The sequence below is a fragment of the Triturus cristatus genome, chromosome 12 (genome assembly GCF_964204655.1).
Source record: "Triturus cristatus chromosome 12, aTriCri1.1, whole genome shotgun sequence".
NCBI lineage: Eukaryota > Metazoa > Chordata > Amphibia > Caudata > Salamandridae > Triturus > Triturus cristatus.
In genome coordinates, this window is record NC_140595.1 from 124,815,225 (window position 1) to 124,831,166 (window position 15,942).

General features: G+C 45.0%; 1 protein-coding gene across 3 annotated transcripts in view; it reads right to left on the reverse strand.

Moving 5' to 3' along the window:
- Positions 1–4,403, reverse strand: part of MRPS21 (mitochondrial ribosomal protein S21) — a 90,709-nt gene extending 86,306 nt beyond the window's left edge. The window contains exon 1 of one of the 3 annotated variants that reach the window (XM_085638018.1): positions 4,249–4,403. The gene's annotated coding sequence lies outside the window, so the exon portion shown is untranslated. Of the gene's footprint in view, positions 1–4,041; positions 4,178–4,248 lie in introns of those variants that run through there. The other 2 variants (XM_085638020.1, XM_085638019.1) reach the window with 2 other exon arrangements.
- Between the last annotated feature and the right edge of the window lie 11,539 nt (positions 4,404–15,942).

The window sequence follows — 15,942 nt, forward strand, 5'->3', positions numbered from 1 at the left end:
CCACCACCCTCCTTTTAATATGACTATTCAAGCTAGCTACCATTGGAGAATTGAGTAAAAAAAGAAAGTAATTGGTTATCGAATGGGAATACAAAAGAACCCAATTACACATGTTGATCAAACAGAGGCATGCATTTATAAAAAGCACGAACGGGAACTAATAAAAAAAATGTTTTTAAAAAGCTTTGGCATAGCCAATAGGTCTCGCCTTTGGGACCTTATAAGTGTTTAGTTAGTGACAATTTAAGTGCTTTGGGATGGGTGAAGCATGCAGGTGAAAGGGGGAGAATAGTGTGCAAATTGAGAGCTTAACAGGAAAAGGGTGGGGATGAGATATGGCTTAAGGGCTACAGCTGCCGCTTTTGGAACTGGGTTGGAGTCCCGACGTTGTTTTAACAACCTGTGATCCTGGGTAAGTCACTTAATCTCCCTGCGCCTAAAGCAAAGTTAACTTGCCCTTGTATAATATAAGTGTTGATCTTGTAAAACGCTCCAAATCCTTCTGGTTGAGTTCAGGCTATATAAAAACTGAGAGAAAGTAGTAAACATCACCCGAAAACGGACTGAAAACACAGAATAGTTTGACATACACATGTCACTTGCCTTGAAACGCCGGCTTTCTAATTAGGTACCTGTATGTGACTTAAAATGAATGGGACAAGAAAGAGAGCAAAAGAAATTAAAGAGAGAAAAGTGAAGAGAGCGAGGCAGGCATGGAGCAAGGGAGGAATGAAAAGGGGAGAGGACAAAGAATGGTTGAGCGAGGAAGAGAGGAGACAGACTGGGAATGAGAAAAAAAAGAGGGGACCATGATTGGGGCGATAGGGGAAGTGGCAGTTTTTGGGAGGCGCATAATTGCAGTGTTGTTGACCCGGCTGCCCATTCCTCCGTGGATTTGGCATAGTGGCAGGTTGATAAGAATTGGAGCAGTTTTGTCTTGCTCTAATGGTTTGTCCAGATCAGTGATTCATGTTTTCCCCTAAAGGCTGGCCCTCATTAGCATGAACTCTGGGAGAGCGCACACCGACCTCAGACTCCCCGCAGGAGAAGCCTGAATAAGCTCCCGAAAAATTACCGCAAAGGCGCTTTGGCTCCTGCTTTGCGCCGTGGAGATGTGTAGCGCGCAAGGGAGAGGTACGTGACGTGAACTGCGCCAGCACGGCCCGTTTCCGAATTCCTGCGTGACACTGTACCTAATGCTGTATTATCGCTGTGAATATTAATTTATTAAGCTGTTTAGGAATAGGCATTTTAAAGATGGACAGCTAAAATACTGGGTTTTTATGGGGGTTATGTTAAAAAAAAAAAAAAAAAAGCTGTACTCCACAAGACAAGAGCGATGTATTCACTTATGTATATATTTATTTTAAGAATTTTATAAAGCGCGCTAGTTTGTGGGAAAGAACCACTTCATAAACCTGACCTGGAAAATGTGTTTACATTGTGTATTTTCAGGCTTTGTGAAGCTTATCGCTCTGGTCTGTTTCATTTGCAGACTGGCGAAGGCTGAAACTCTTCCGTGCAGTAAGGGAGGAGTAGGAGTGGGTGAGAGAGGGGGAGGAAAGCCGGCCATGCGAGGAATGCTAGAAACCAGGATAGCAGCTGTGCGCGTGCACGACATCGCGAAGCAAGCTGGAGGCCTGAAAAAAGCCATAGGTTAGCACTTCCAAAACCCGCTTACTAAAACTCTCGCCAGAGCAGCGCTATAAGTGCTGGCTGAGGCGGGACCTAAAAAGGAAAGGGGCTTCAAACCACAGTGTACATTACGGCATGCCTCGCAGAGCAGCGCATGCGCTGCCAGGCTCGACCTAAAAATAGCTCTCATACACACTGGGCAAAAAGGAAGGGCTCGCTATCTCTTATAAGAAAAATCTTTAATGAAGTACACTCTAAGGGGAAGAAGTATGTAGATTTAAGTAGGTCGGTTGGACAGCCTACCAGGAGTAACTACTGTCTGCTCAGCCTCCGGACTCCAACTGACTCCCTCAGCCAAATGCATACAATTAGGAAAGTTTACTTTTTCAGTACATTTGATGCAGTTGCATCTGTGATATGCATCCTTATGATCAAAATCTAAGGGCAGAAGTAATGGGCAGGGTTGTTACTTAGGGCAGTCCCTATCACAGCACAACGAAGGCTGTCCTACGGCTTCTCCAAAGTTAAACTAGATAATAAACACACAAAGTTTTGAGTGACATCACGAACAGTTGCACATGGTATAAACAAGTCCACTCCCCCCAGAAATACATCACCATAGAGACAAACTACCACCCTGCACAAATCTAAGGCATTTTCTCTTGACCTACTGTAACATTCCCGAACTTCTACAATTGTCCTGAATACAGTCCTTCCACAACAGTGACAAAATCATAGTCATTAAATTATGAAACGTTAGCGGGTTAGTAAAAGTGAAACAACTTTTCAAAATCTTAAAAACATCACAAATGTTTGTATAATTTGAGGAAACACAATTCACCATCAAGTGAGAAAGCAGTAGTGAAACCCACTTGCTTAGTTTAGTTGCATTACCAGCAGGAATGCCTAGAGGATATCTAGTCATGGAGGCGACACAAACTCCAAAATTATAAAATGATTAAAACCTTTAGCGTATAGTTACTTTTTAAGAGTCGGGTATTGGAATGTGGTAAAGCAAAAATGATTTTTTTGCATATGAAAACACTCAGGCCATATGTACAATAAAGTGGTGGAGAGAGGTGTTAGCCTTCCTGACTTGACGCCTCTCTCCGCCACTTCTGAAACGCAAGGCTGCACCATATTTACAATGATATGATGCAGCCCTGCATTTTCCCCTGCGATGGCGCTACACTTAGCAGTGTCTGCGTGCAGGGGAGGATTGTTTATGTGTAGGAAGGTGTCCCTTCCTGCACATAAACAATCCTGAAATTCCATTTTGTCACTCATGTGAGCTGCATTCAGCAGCACACATGAAAGTGACAAAATGGAATTTCAGGATTGTTTATGTGCAGGAAGGGATGCCTTCCTGTACATAACAATCCACGGAATTTTGCTTTTTCCATGTGTGCTGCACAAAGCAGCACCCATGGAAAAGGCAAAAACAAGGAGAAATAATACATTTCGCCAACTTAAGACCATTTTCTTCCTGGTCTTAATTTTGGGGCTGCCTCCTATGTACGCCACCCTTGCACATAGGGGGCAGCGTCAAAAACAATGGGTGTTGTGGTGGAACACCGTCTACCCCTTTCACGCTAACCATAGAGTGAAAGGGGGCCTTATTTACAACGCAGCGTTAAGCCACGTTAAGTGGCTTAAAGCTGCCTTGTAAATAAGGTGCAGCACATATCGCCAACACAATGTCGATAAAGTGACGTTGTAGTGGCAATAGGGGCTTGTACATATGCCCCTCAGTACCTAAAACGAAAAGATAACAGCCCCTGATTAGCTACCCATTTTAATGACCTCTTACAAGGTCAGACATAAACACATGCGCACGTTTAGAGCCTGCTCTGTAAGCAGGGCTACTTGAATTATACAGCGGGGGAGAACCAAATTATTCGACAGGTTGACTAAACCATGACAAGAAAATTCAAATATGCAGTGTAACAAACGAACATTCTGTGACAGTACTACTTCATTATCAGGACATTTTAAAACATTACAACGTTTACTCCTCGTTGGTACCAGTTCTCCTCGTTGTGTGTACCAGTTTATCACTAAAAAACAACAAACAACTGACAAGTGAACAGTTTTCTTTTCAAGGGCCTTCCACTATGCGGTAATAGCTTGATTAATTTGCGCAAGAAACATTTTTGGATTAAAAATCTGCAAATTACGCAGGTGATGAATTGTCTACATGTGAGGGAAAGTCAGAGATTAGCAGATCACAAAGCAACACGTCGTAATATCAGGGGCCCTGCTATCAGTACGCTTAAAAGCATTCAGTCGGCCTGTGTACAGTGGATGGTTGGTGGGGGGGGGGGGGGGGGGGTTGTAGAAGCTTAGTCCCGTGCAGAGGCATGTGAAGTGATGGAGCCCGCCTCTCCCCCCCCCCCTTGCATTTACCAATTATCTCACCGCTCTACGGCTGCCCCGAGGTGGGCTAGAGGAGCAAAAGAAGGGCATGGGTGCAAGAGGCACGGTGACGCGCTCCTAACTCGAAGTACAGTCCGGGTGGCTCTCTGAGCTGGATGCTATCATAGAAGCTGCCTGTAGCTGAGGCCGAAAATATAATCCATCGGGCTACAACAATGTTGGGGGGAAAATACTTACCGGCATCTACATACGAAACTTCCAGAACACCGGCGCTGAACAGCAGAGGTGACAGCCAGAGAGTCACCAAACAGAGCCTGCCCACTGCCCTAGTGTGCAGTGCCGATCTTAAAATGAAAGCAAAAACAAGCACAATCACCCCTGGAAAGAAGCCCAACACAAGCCCAAGTCCTGCCAAAAGAGGCACACGCAGCACGCTAAGCAAACCTTCTCCTGGTAAAGAAATATGCTAACAAGCATCAAGGGCACATGTATTAACACGAGATATGACCACCGTTTGGTTAACAAACACTATTTTGTGTTTGAAGATATGGCTTTCTTAAATTATTAGCCGTTCGATTAAGGGTTAGACTGTAAGAAAACTTGTGTATACGGATAATTATTCTTCTATCGGTAGTTCTTTTTGCAGCCACTTATTTACGTTTTTTGTTGCTATATCGCTGCAAATGTGCATTATTTACAAATAATTTTAGAGCTTATTTGTAATCAGTTTGATTTGTTATCATTGGTGGACTTGAGGGAGAACCCACCAGATCTCAGTTCCGGGCAGCTATTATTTGGCATGAACCAGATGACCCAAATGCCCTTGGCAGCAAATCGACCCCGTGCAATACAAAAATAATACTACAGTTTTACATAGCTATCAAGTTTTCAGTTTGCTTATACGTGACATTACCAGTTATTAGATGCACCTATGTGTGACATTGTTAGTGAGGCCTGATCATGCATGGGACACTTTGCTCAATAAAACAGTTTATAAATGGCCTTAAAACATACCAGAATGTAAAGTGATCCTGTATAAAAATTAAAGACAGAAGGTTTCAGTCACCCAAGGCACAGGATAACTTGGCAATTCTGTCATGGTTTGCCTATTTCCCATCATGCCTCCTATAAACGAGAACACAATTACACATCACACAAACATACATACACACACTTTCAATTATTGCAAAGTGTTCTGTTTAGTTTACTTTCGCAAATCAAGTAGGGACAGTCAACATTTATTATTAGTGAAACCACACAAATCTGATTTGTTAATGGTGCAAACGAACTGAACCAAAACTTCATAGCTACTTTACCACAAATGGATATTGTGCCATTAAATGTCCAACAGGATACAGTTGCCCCAGATCCCACTCAGGTAACAGGAGTTAAAGACAATTCCTCTGAAGCGGGGGCTAATGAGTTGAAGGGGTACAGACACTCAGGGATGACCATTTTCCAGGCTGAGAAACAAGATGTAAAGTGCAACCTTTACTTTTAGTGAAAGCTTTAGACCTCTAGCATTATCATGTTCAAAAGCAGTATGTGCTTTAATGCATTTGTATTTTTAAGGCTTTGCGTCACGCTCCAGTTTCAAAACCTCCTACCTCAATGCACCTGCTAAAGAAATGACAGCATCATTTAATTATATTTTACTTTTTTTTATAAAGAAGGTGACCAGGAAAAAGCAAGGGCTACAGACAGAGCAACTGATCCGCAAAATAATTAGACAGAAGGATCCAAGTGAGGATTGGTCTCGAGCATGTTTTTTAAATGTTTTTTAAATGTGTGACACATGATCCACATGGAATTGAGTGCCATCTAGAAGCCTCAGATTCAGTGTTGGCTCACACAGGTAACGCAGGGGCGGGGGGGGGGGCGCTGCAGCAAGTGCAAGGTAAGTGGTTTTATTTATTTCTTTACTTTAATCTTTCCCATCGTATGCCGAGCTCCACTACCCCCCCCCCCCCGACCACGCCTCACATCTCCACAGTGTTTACCTGTGTGAGCCGCCACTGCTCAGATTGTTTTAGTTAAGTAAACAAACTAGGCTGTGTCCTGGCCATTACCATGACCTGGACCCAGCTAATAATTATCGGGGGTAGTAGTGCATACAAAAGAGCAGGCTGTTTCTTTGTAAATTATACCCAATAGAGTATGATGCCTGAAGCACCTCATCGTGCTGCTGAGAGGTACTTTAAAATCTGACTAAGCATTTTACTTTGGTGATGCGGACACCTGCACTAAAATGCACTAATCTAACCCCTCATGTGTGGTACTTGGTAGGGCTGTTCTCAAAGCAGGAAAGAGGGAGAGAAAATGGGAGTTTTGCATTCCCTTTCCCCACTTGAGTTTTGTAAATTTATGGATCGATATACCTTAACTTTTAAGTATGCAACGCCCTCTGAACAAATACTTATAAACAATCTATCATACTAATATTATATTTTTCCACTAGGGGGAAATACATACAGGCCTTCAGCTATCTCAACATCCATTCTGTTTGTAATTAATATAGTAAGCAGGGCAGTTTTCCTTTTTTGTGTACAGGTATTTAAAAGCAGTTTCTAAACACAATGATTACATATTCGCAGACTCATGACACTACTCTTCATCATGTTTATTGCCCCCAAAGACTCTGCCCCTTCAATTTCCTCCAATATTTGTGGGTTCCTGAGTAATTTATTTCTCTTACCAGCTCTGCTTTTTTGATTGCTGTTTCAAATTGACAATAATTTACGAACAGATGTTTGCAAAAACGTTTGAAGGGAAAAAGAAGCTTTGCAAAATTTATGTCAATCCAGGAGGATATGGTGGCCAACCTGTACAGATGAAGGGATATTTTGGGGGGAATATTGCATACAAAGAGAGATACGCGGTTAGCAAGGTGTATGTCTCACACAAGGGAGACAATATCCTAGGATGGCGGGCACAAAAGGATCCACGGGTATATCTTAATCCTAACAAGGAGCCACAAATATTGATTCAAAAATGTCTCTAAAACAGTAAACAAACCATCTGAGTTGAAAGAAGAGTTCTCCAAAGTGTTCACTAGTCACCTAGGGTGTCTAAAACGTTATGTTGATAGAATAAAACTAAAAGAGAATGCCCATTCAGTGTCAGCCAGGGTAAGAAGCGTTTTTGCTTCTGCCTTTTTGCTTCGCAAAGCCATTTCAATGAATGTGTTCATTATACACGATCATACACAAACATCCCACTTGTGTGTGACTTTCCAAATAAATTGAGAAACTTCAGATATGGCCTTAGAACCAGAACTGCAGACTTTGGATCTGGGGAACCGTTCGAATCCCAGCATTGACTCTGGGCAAATGGCTTACTTTCCTGTGCTTAAATGACTTACTCTCCTGACCTTATGTAATGTAATCTGATCCTCATGCTAAGAGCTCCGATGCCCTTGGGCAGTGTTTGTGGTTTATGAAAAGGCAATGCATACTTACCACTGGGGCTCGATTTAAAACCAAAAAGTATATGAGGCCTTACCCCATAATCTGCTGCAGAAGTTTCCTTTCAAATTTGCTAAAATCACTGGTACCAAGATTTTTAAGAAGCCTAGTGATTTTAATGAACATATGCTACAGGCCAGCATCCCACTTTGAAAAGTGCTCTATCTCCAGTGCAGTTCACAGTTCACAATCTGCCACTTTTAAGGACACATCAGTTTTTTGGCCAGAGTCCAATAAAGACATATCAAAGGGTGAGGTAAAGGTTGTGAAATTTACAAATAATTGTAAGATTGTTACTGCTTGAGACAAATTCAAAAAATTGTAAAGAGTACGTTATTTTGGTAATTCATAGCATTTTGAAAGCATGTTTACTACTACATTAAAATATCCCCTCTCTTGTCCATTAAAGCTGGTGTGTCCCAAAAGTTTGCTGTTCTGAAAAGTTGGGTCACTGTTCTAAACCTTTGCACATCAGGAAGAAACAATACATTTCAGACACAGGGAGTGGGATTGAAAGAGAAGGGTGCATAGCAAAGGAAAAACAAGCATTTGCAATGCAATAGGTCTCGCATTTACGCAAGTTTGACCTATTGGCTTTGCAAATGACAGTGGCTTTTATTTATGTTTCAAAAACCAAAACATAAATAAAAGGCAATGTCATTTACAATAAAAATAGCTCAAACTCTCGCAAATGCGAGACCTATTGCATTGCAAATGCTTGTTTTAAACGGTGACATTCTGTTGATTGTATCAGTACTTGTAGCCCTCATTTTGTGGGATCTTTCAAACTCAGCTGATTGCATCTTGTTGGGTTGTTTTTCTAGAAGTTGCCATGATTTTAAGGTACAGTAAACCCTTGTACATAGGGCAAACAAAAATGATGCTACTATAGGTGAGTAGCTGTTTAGAAGTAGAAAAGTTTCCACACATTTTAAAAACGTTTAGTGTTTGGGAGAGTGTGAAGCTAGACGTTTGCTATTGGTGTGGGGTAGGTAGGGTGTGGGGGTACTGAAGTAACTGGATAACAGCAAATGTACCTGCAGAGAGACATCTACCATTCTCAGAAACCCGCTGGGTGGACTCTAAGTGGCCATGGTATCCACTATGCCCATGAGAAGTCCCTCCATCTAGTTAACAGTCTGTGACTTACAGTAGCGCTCAGACCAATCCCAGAGCCAGCTCTCTTCGTCAAGTCAACATATGCTGCATGTTGGCACTGCCTCCCATGCAATTCCAGGAGGGCTGCTACACTAGCAGTAGGAACCACCGGCGAGCAAATTAATATTAGTTATTTCTGTTGCTGGATAAGCCTTTCCTGTTTTAAATCTCCTTCGATCTTAATCAGAGGCTTGGAAATGCTTTATATGAAACAATGCCCAATTTTAAATTACCATGCCTTCCATGGCGATGTTCGGAAATTTGCACACAATTTCTCTCCTCACCCGCTTCAAACTGTCACTGATGGCTTTGATCACCTTTCCCACTAGTAAACGGGCATTACTAACAACAAGTTCTGTGACTCCTCCCCCCACGTCACAAGTGACTTCTCTGGCTGCCTCCCGCGAGTGGTGCGCGCACGCGCGCAGCACAGCGAGCGATCTGATTTCAATTATCGCGCCCATGTCTGGGCACGATAATTGAAAACAGATGTCGGCGTGCGGGTAACAGACACCAATAGGCCATCGGCGGAGCAACGTGACCGCCTTTGTCCTATTGCGTGCTGTCTGTCTAAAAAAGACGACCGCATATGCCAATACCGTTGACCAAAAGGAATCGCACACGCACAAGCGTGTGCGATTCCAGGGTCCGTTTTAGAACCCTCCACAAGAGGGCTCTCGCCTGCGCGAGCAGTGTTGCGCACTGCATCGCTAGGGACGAGCCCTAATGACAAGTGAAAGAAAAGTGAAACCTATATGCAGACCTTTTTAAGGAATCTCAGCCTTTGCAAAAAAGAAAAGGGTGCTTAGATGGGTGGGGGCTGCAGGGTGGACTGTGCTTTGAGCTCATCACTGCCTGATCAGCAACAGGGGGGTAAACAGGGCCATGGAGGTGAAGAGTGAGTCTTCGAGTCAATCAATCATTCAATAAAATCTGTATTAGATCTATATACAAACAGATCATAAAAGCACAATTTCATCAAAAAAGTCTTCAAGTCAATGTCTCTGCCACCATTCTTATGCTTCCACAGAACAAAGTATTCTGACACCCCCCCCCCCCCCCCCCCCCCAAGTCCCGGGAGGCTGCAAAACTTATAATTAAGGCTCCCTGTTTTCAGTTTTAACTGATTTTTACAGATAAATACAGACAGAAAAACATTTATTTTCCCGTCTGTATTTATTTTTAAATGTGGTTAAAAATGGAAATTGGATTGTCAGTCATGACTGCCAGGCCGTTAGCTGTGCGAATTGACAGGCAAGGGGCTAAAAAACATATAGGGATTTTAGTAAAGAGCCTTAAACAGCAGTAGATTTGCACAACCTTAATACAAAAATGTACATATTTTATAAGTGCATATTTTACCATCTGAGTGTGTATATATCATTAAAACCCGTCAGGCGTTCAGGCACGAGTGTCCATTAACTGGTTAAATAAAGGCAGATATATACACATTTCAGCCTAATTCTTTTACAAAACCTAAAATAAATATGGATAAATACAGGTAAAATGAGCAAAAAATAAATATAGATAAATACAGATGGAAATGACAAAAATATAAATACCATAAAACTGGGAGCCCTACTTATAATGGACCGGAACAGTGCAGAGTCACAACACAAGCCGGCAACTTAGCCTGCGTAGGGTATTCTAGCTCACTCTGTGTTCACCATGTGATATAAACTCTTCACTGGGTAAACATTTCACACAGTACCGTAGTGCATACAGGGCCATAATCGGGCCCCACAATGTGGCCCTGTGAGATGATAAGTCTGAAGACAGAGAGTGGGGACGATACGCAGCTCTAAAACTCAAGAATGACTGTTCTTGGGACGATGTGCTGTTCCCACTGTTAACATGGCAGCTGACTCAATATTTCAAAGCTGAGCACAACAGCATACTCTTGCCTGTGCCTCTCATGTTGGCCCCCTCTCAAGTCATTTTCACTCTGGACAGGCAGGGAGGAGCAAACCAGTCTCCATTACAATATTTGCTGGCATACGACAGGATGTTAAAAAATGTTTAAGACACTGCTCAAAACAAATATTCCAGTAAAACGATTTGGGAGGGGTGCACATAAAACAAGCACTAGCAAAACCAATAGATGTCACCTATGTGAAATCTTTAGGCTTTGTCAATGTTTTTTAGATATGTTGCACAACAGCAGCGCAGGATGCTGTGGAACATAGCTTAAAGTTAAGAAATGTAGCGCTGACACAGGATGAGTTGACCACGTCATAGTGCTTTTTTCTGCTTTCAGCCATGTTACAACGCAGCCGGCGCTGATATGCAACATGTGCACACAAAAAAAACATTAACAAAGCCAAATAACTCTTGCATATGCAAGATCTATTTGGCTTTGTTAATGTTTTGTTCCGCAGCTGAGAGGGTTAGGGGCGCAGGGGGAGCATATGTGGGAGGGCACGCTAACAGAATGAACAGAAGGGTGAGAGAGGGCACAAAAATAACAGACAGCGGAAGGGCGGGTGGTAGGAAGGACTGAACCAACGGACAGCGGGAGGTGGAAAAGGTCAAGCAACACAAGGGAAGTGCATGGAGGAAGGTTGGGTCAAGATCACAAATGGCGGGAGGGAGAAAGCACAAAAAAAAATAGACGGCAGCAGCAGACTGCAAGCACCTGCACTCAGTGCACTGACAAAAGTTTTTTTTTTTAAAAGGGACCTGTGGAAGAGTGTGGCCAGTAAAAGGAGACTGGCAGAAGAAGCTGTAATTGGTCTTGGCTCCATGGCAGGGACGAACACTTGTAGCCCAAGAGGCAGCAGGAGGGACTTACAAATGAAAAGAAAGGAAACAAGAGTGATGTCAAAGCCAAACAATGGTAAGTAGTGGGCTGGGCTTCAAGCCCTTTTTAAGCCTTTTAGCACACAAGAGATTTCATAAGTGACAGTGCAGGCACGGTCTCAAGCGAAATCTATAAATACATTTCTTATTCCAAATTGCGTGAGCTTTGTGTCAAACTAAGGAAGAGACGCCAATAGCAAGAGCGGAGGAAAAAGGGAGTGGGCTCCAAGTTCCTGTCCCTCCCTCGGCTCTGCCAAATGCCAAGGCTGTCCGGGGGGCCGCACAGCGGCCCCTCAATAGGGCGTCCGCCTTAGTACCACAGGAAGGCACTGGAGTCGTCCTTCTAGTTTCCCTGGGCCAGGATCCAGGGAAGACTTCCGGCCGACCCCACTTCCGGGGAGGGGGGTGGACAGGGGTACTTATGCTGTCCACCGCCCAACGTGTAGCCTCTTGGTCCCTGCCGTCTCGGTCGTGCTGGGGACTGCTGTGGACCACGAGGTTAGTCGGCTTCCCCCTCCCCCCCTATTGGGGTCTCACCACCCAGGTTATGCCCGGGAGGGACTCCGTCTCACCCTGGAGTTAGCTCGGCCCCGCGAGGTCCGCGTTGCCGGTACCGGTGGGATTTGAGGCTAAGGGAGGGGACGGGGGTCAGGGGGGGTTGAGTGCGTGTGGGTCCCGAGGCAGCAGACGTCCGGCCGTAGCCGAGGTCGTGGCCTCCAACGCCGGGGTAATTTACTCCCTTACACGGCCACCCGAGTGGTTGTTCATTGGGGGGCAGCGAGGGAGTGGGGTCTGTCGATGGGGGCACCTATTGGGCCCCCATGTGGCAGCCATCGGACTGGCCTGGCCATCTGGCGAGGGGGATCTCCTGGCGGGTTCCCCCCAACGGGAAAGAGAGCAGCCGACCCTCGGCATCCAAGTCTTGGGGTCCCCTGGGGTGTAGCTAGAGCCAGGTCGGGATTATCAGGGCCTGGGACTCCCGATGTGTGGGGGAGGGGGGAGAGCAGGTAGCACCGTTGCCCCCCCCTCTTTCTAGGGTTTAATGGAGCTCGCGGGGGCTGAGGCAGACCTGCGAACCTCCACTGTCTGGGGCGCACGCTTCGGGAGCATGATCCCTTCCCTGCCCGGTAGCATTGGGGAGCCGATGGCTTCGGCGGAGGGAGCCCGCCAAGGGCCTTCGAATGCGGCGCCTTCGGCGGCTGCGCACCATTTGGGGAGGGCATCAGGCACTAGAACCGCTTGGGTGTAGGTCTTCCCTATGCTGCCCACGACAGGCGACATTACCAGTTGGCAGGGCTGGCCCAGTTGGGGTTGCGGGTGCACCTACTGTCGATCAACATCAACCACGCACTTTCTGGGCAGTCATGGAGAAAAGTTCCTGGTTCGCCACCTCGCTCAGAGACCGGCAACGTAGCCTCTGCAACATCGCCCGAGAACTTTCCGAATATCGTCGCACTGCCTGCAGTAATGGCGAAAGACCCGTGGTTCGTGCATTGGTGTGGTATGTAGAATGTGAGTGGCGGGTCTGCCATGGTTTAAAAGCTGGGGTTGCTACCGGTTTCAATGTACAGCAGTTCTTACAGGCAGGCTTTATGGAGTTCGACTCCCTTGTTGTTTAAACGGAGAGACCAAGATTTGCGCGGGAAGTAGGCGCTTTAGTATACCCAGGATTTAAATCACTCTTTTCACTGGTCAGCATTGGCTTTAGTAACTGACTGGTCAAACTAACAACGCATTGAAAAGAGAGAGGGGCCGGCAAATCATTGTCGAAGTCAGATGTGAAGCGCCCGGAAAACGTTTTAAAAACGTTTCATTTGAGCAGCCGTTTAGGGGGTGGGTACCGTATCTCTTGCTGTTCAGTGTGCAACATTTGTCATGTCTTCAGTATAAGTGCCCCAGCAAAGATTGCTCGACATATTAATTATCCTCATATCCGGCATAAAAATTATCCTCATATCCTGGAGTAGCTCACCTGTACCTCCGTGCTACATCCATGCGCTCTACATCGACCCCTGGCGTGTGACTGATAGGTTAACTCGGGCCGGTCTTGCAATAGAGGTATCAGGGCCAGAGTGTGTCCATTTGTGAATTGAAGTGGCACGGAGTGTTTTCAATTCTACACAGACATGGTAGACTGATGCAGACTTTTAATTGCACTAGCAGCAGGCTTGTGGGCCACGTTTTGGGAACGACAAACGATTGTTATTTCTGGGAAAGGGATAATCATTTTACAATGCTGCTAGTTTACTTAGGGTAGGAATGGTGTGTTACGTTAAATCCTACCCCATACATTCAACTATGCACAGATGCGACACAAGTCAGGAATGTTCTAGATTTAGCTCACATGGTAAGGAATGTTTTTAACATACATATGAGACAAAGTGCGCATTGTTCTTCTTTAAATTTGGTGTTGTCATTCCTGTCAGCACTGCTGGACAGTGGAGTGCTGCACAGTGCTGGTTCAGCAGCAATAGCAGCCAACAATTATAATCGGGAAGTCGGTGCTTCCCCCCCAGTAGCCAAAGGCAAATGCAGCATTGCAGCTTACAATGTACCGGGTAAAAACAATCTTCATGACAGGTATGATGTACATGCTGCATCATAAGCAATATTGTCTGTCAGCGCGCCCAAGTGAAACTTTGCAATATTATTTTCAAGCTCAGTTGCTGCTGATTATCTTAACCATTGACAAAGCCAACAACCCTGACGGGTCGGGAATGAAGCTCTTGCTGGATCATATATCCGCATGCAATGACAGAAACAGCAAAATACCAGTCTGGAGGCACATCACCTAGGCACAGAATAGTTCCCTCAAGCACAGGGGGACCCGGGTGCAAGTACTCAGGGGGTGTCACCAGGGGCAGGTGTACACAAGGTTTTATGGTTGCAGCGACACAAGAGGGGACACCGGGTGCGTCACTCATGTGTGGTCACGGTGTGCAAGCACACACGAGGTGTCTCGGCCTGCAAAGCAAGGCACGTTTCCTGGTAAGAGGACCAGCTTTGTCCTAGGGGAGGCTGGGTGCTTTCGGCACAGTTACCCACTCGGGGAACACTGGTCATTAAATTTGTGTTCCCGATTCCCCAAATAATGAGCATGGGTAGCAGGTGCAAAATGCTCCTACCTTGCACCCCGGTGATGTTTTTTGCGGTTTTGGAATGACTTGAGGGTGCCTTGTCCCTTGGGAGGCCGCATGCGTTTCTCTTCACAGTCGGCGGTTAATTCGACTATAATATATGGTGTTGATGTTATGCCTGTCATCTGGTTGCCAATCCCAGATTAATGCGATGGGGTGTGCGTTTCATAAATGTGCAGGGGGCCATTGCTGAGATTGTCAACCGTGTCCTCTGGGCAGCACAGCGGGGTTAGACTGGCTGTGCAGTCCTCATAGGTGAGGCGAGAGGTTTAATCTGCTTGGGTCAGCACCCGCCTTGGGGGAATTTTGACATATTTCAGTGTCAGCAAAGATGTGGGCTCACCGTTAAAATGATTTACCTTTCAAATGCTTTGTTCGGCCTGTTAAGTCCTAGGTAGAGACAGGGGCTGTCGAGGCTTTCACTTCACTGTTTTAGCAGTTCTGGACACCACTGGAACTGCAAACCAGTGACAGTCTGAACCACCATAGCAGTGGGAGAAACCTCGGCTCTTTCTTTTAGCTCACCCTCAAATGTTGTCCCCTGACTGCAAAGGCAAAATGCTGAGTAGATTGAGAAATATCAGCAGTGGAGTGAGGCACTGAATTGGGGAGAGGATGTAGTTTAACGGCTAGGGTGGTTTACCTCAAACCAGGGGAACCGGGTTCGAGTCTCGGCCATGACACTCAACATCCGGTGATTCTGGGTAAATCACTTAATCTCCCCATGCCTAACAACAATTGTGTCCTTAAGTATTGCAACTGGTGCTTATGTAAAGCGCTCAACACCTTCGGCTCAAGTTTGCACTATATAAAAAAACTCCGGGAAATAAAATGTTTATAACAGTGTTTAAAGCCCCCTGCCACTCCAACTGCGTACTGAACAATACAATGTTCTAATTAATATTAATTAGGTTCAAGAAGGGAAAGGAGCCTGTGGACCCCACACTAAATACAATGTAAAAAAAATGGAATTCTGAGATTTATATTGGATTTCCTGGAATAACCCGAAATTACTGAAAATTTACCGTAAAAAAACTGAATCCCAGAATGAGTAACTTTGAGAATCATCACCTGTGATTTTCCTTCGTTTTACAGCCTTTAGGAAAAGCTACGAATCCACAAAACATGATTGCCGAGCTTGTGTCTCAGACAGCAAGTGCAGTTACTTTCTGGCTACTGGCAAGCAATCACAAGAAGGAAATGCAAAGTATTTGGTGTTTCCGTCACAACTTATCTAGATGATCACACTAATGGACTGTGTAAAATATTTCTAATAATACAGATGAACAAAGAAAGAAGACTGAAAAAAATCTATGGAAGAAATATTTTAAATTTTGGATAGAAGTACTGGTGGTTGCGGGTAGGCAGTTATA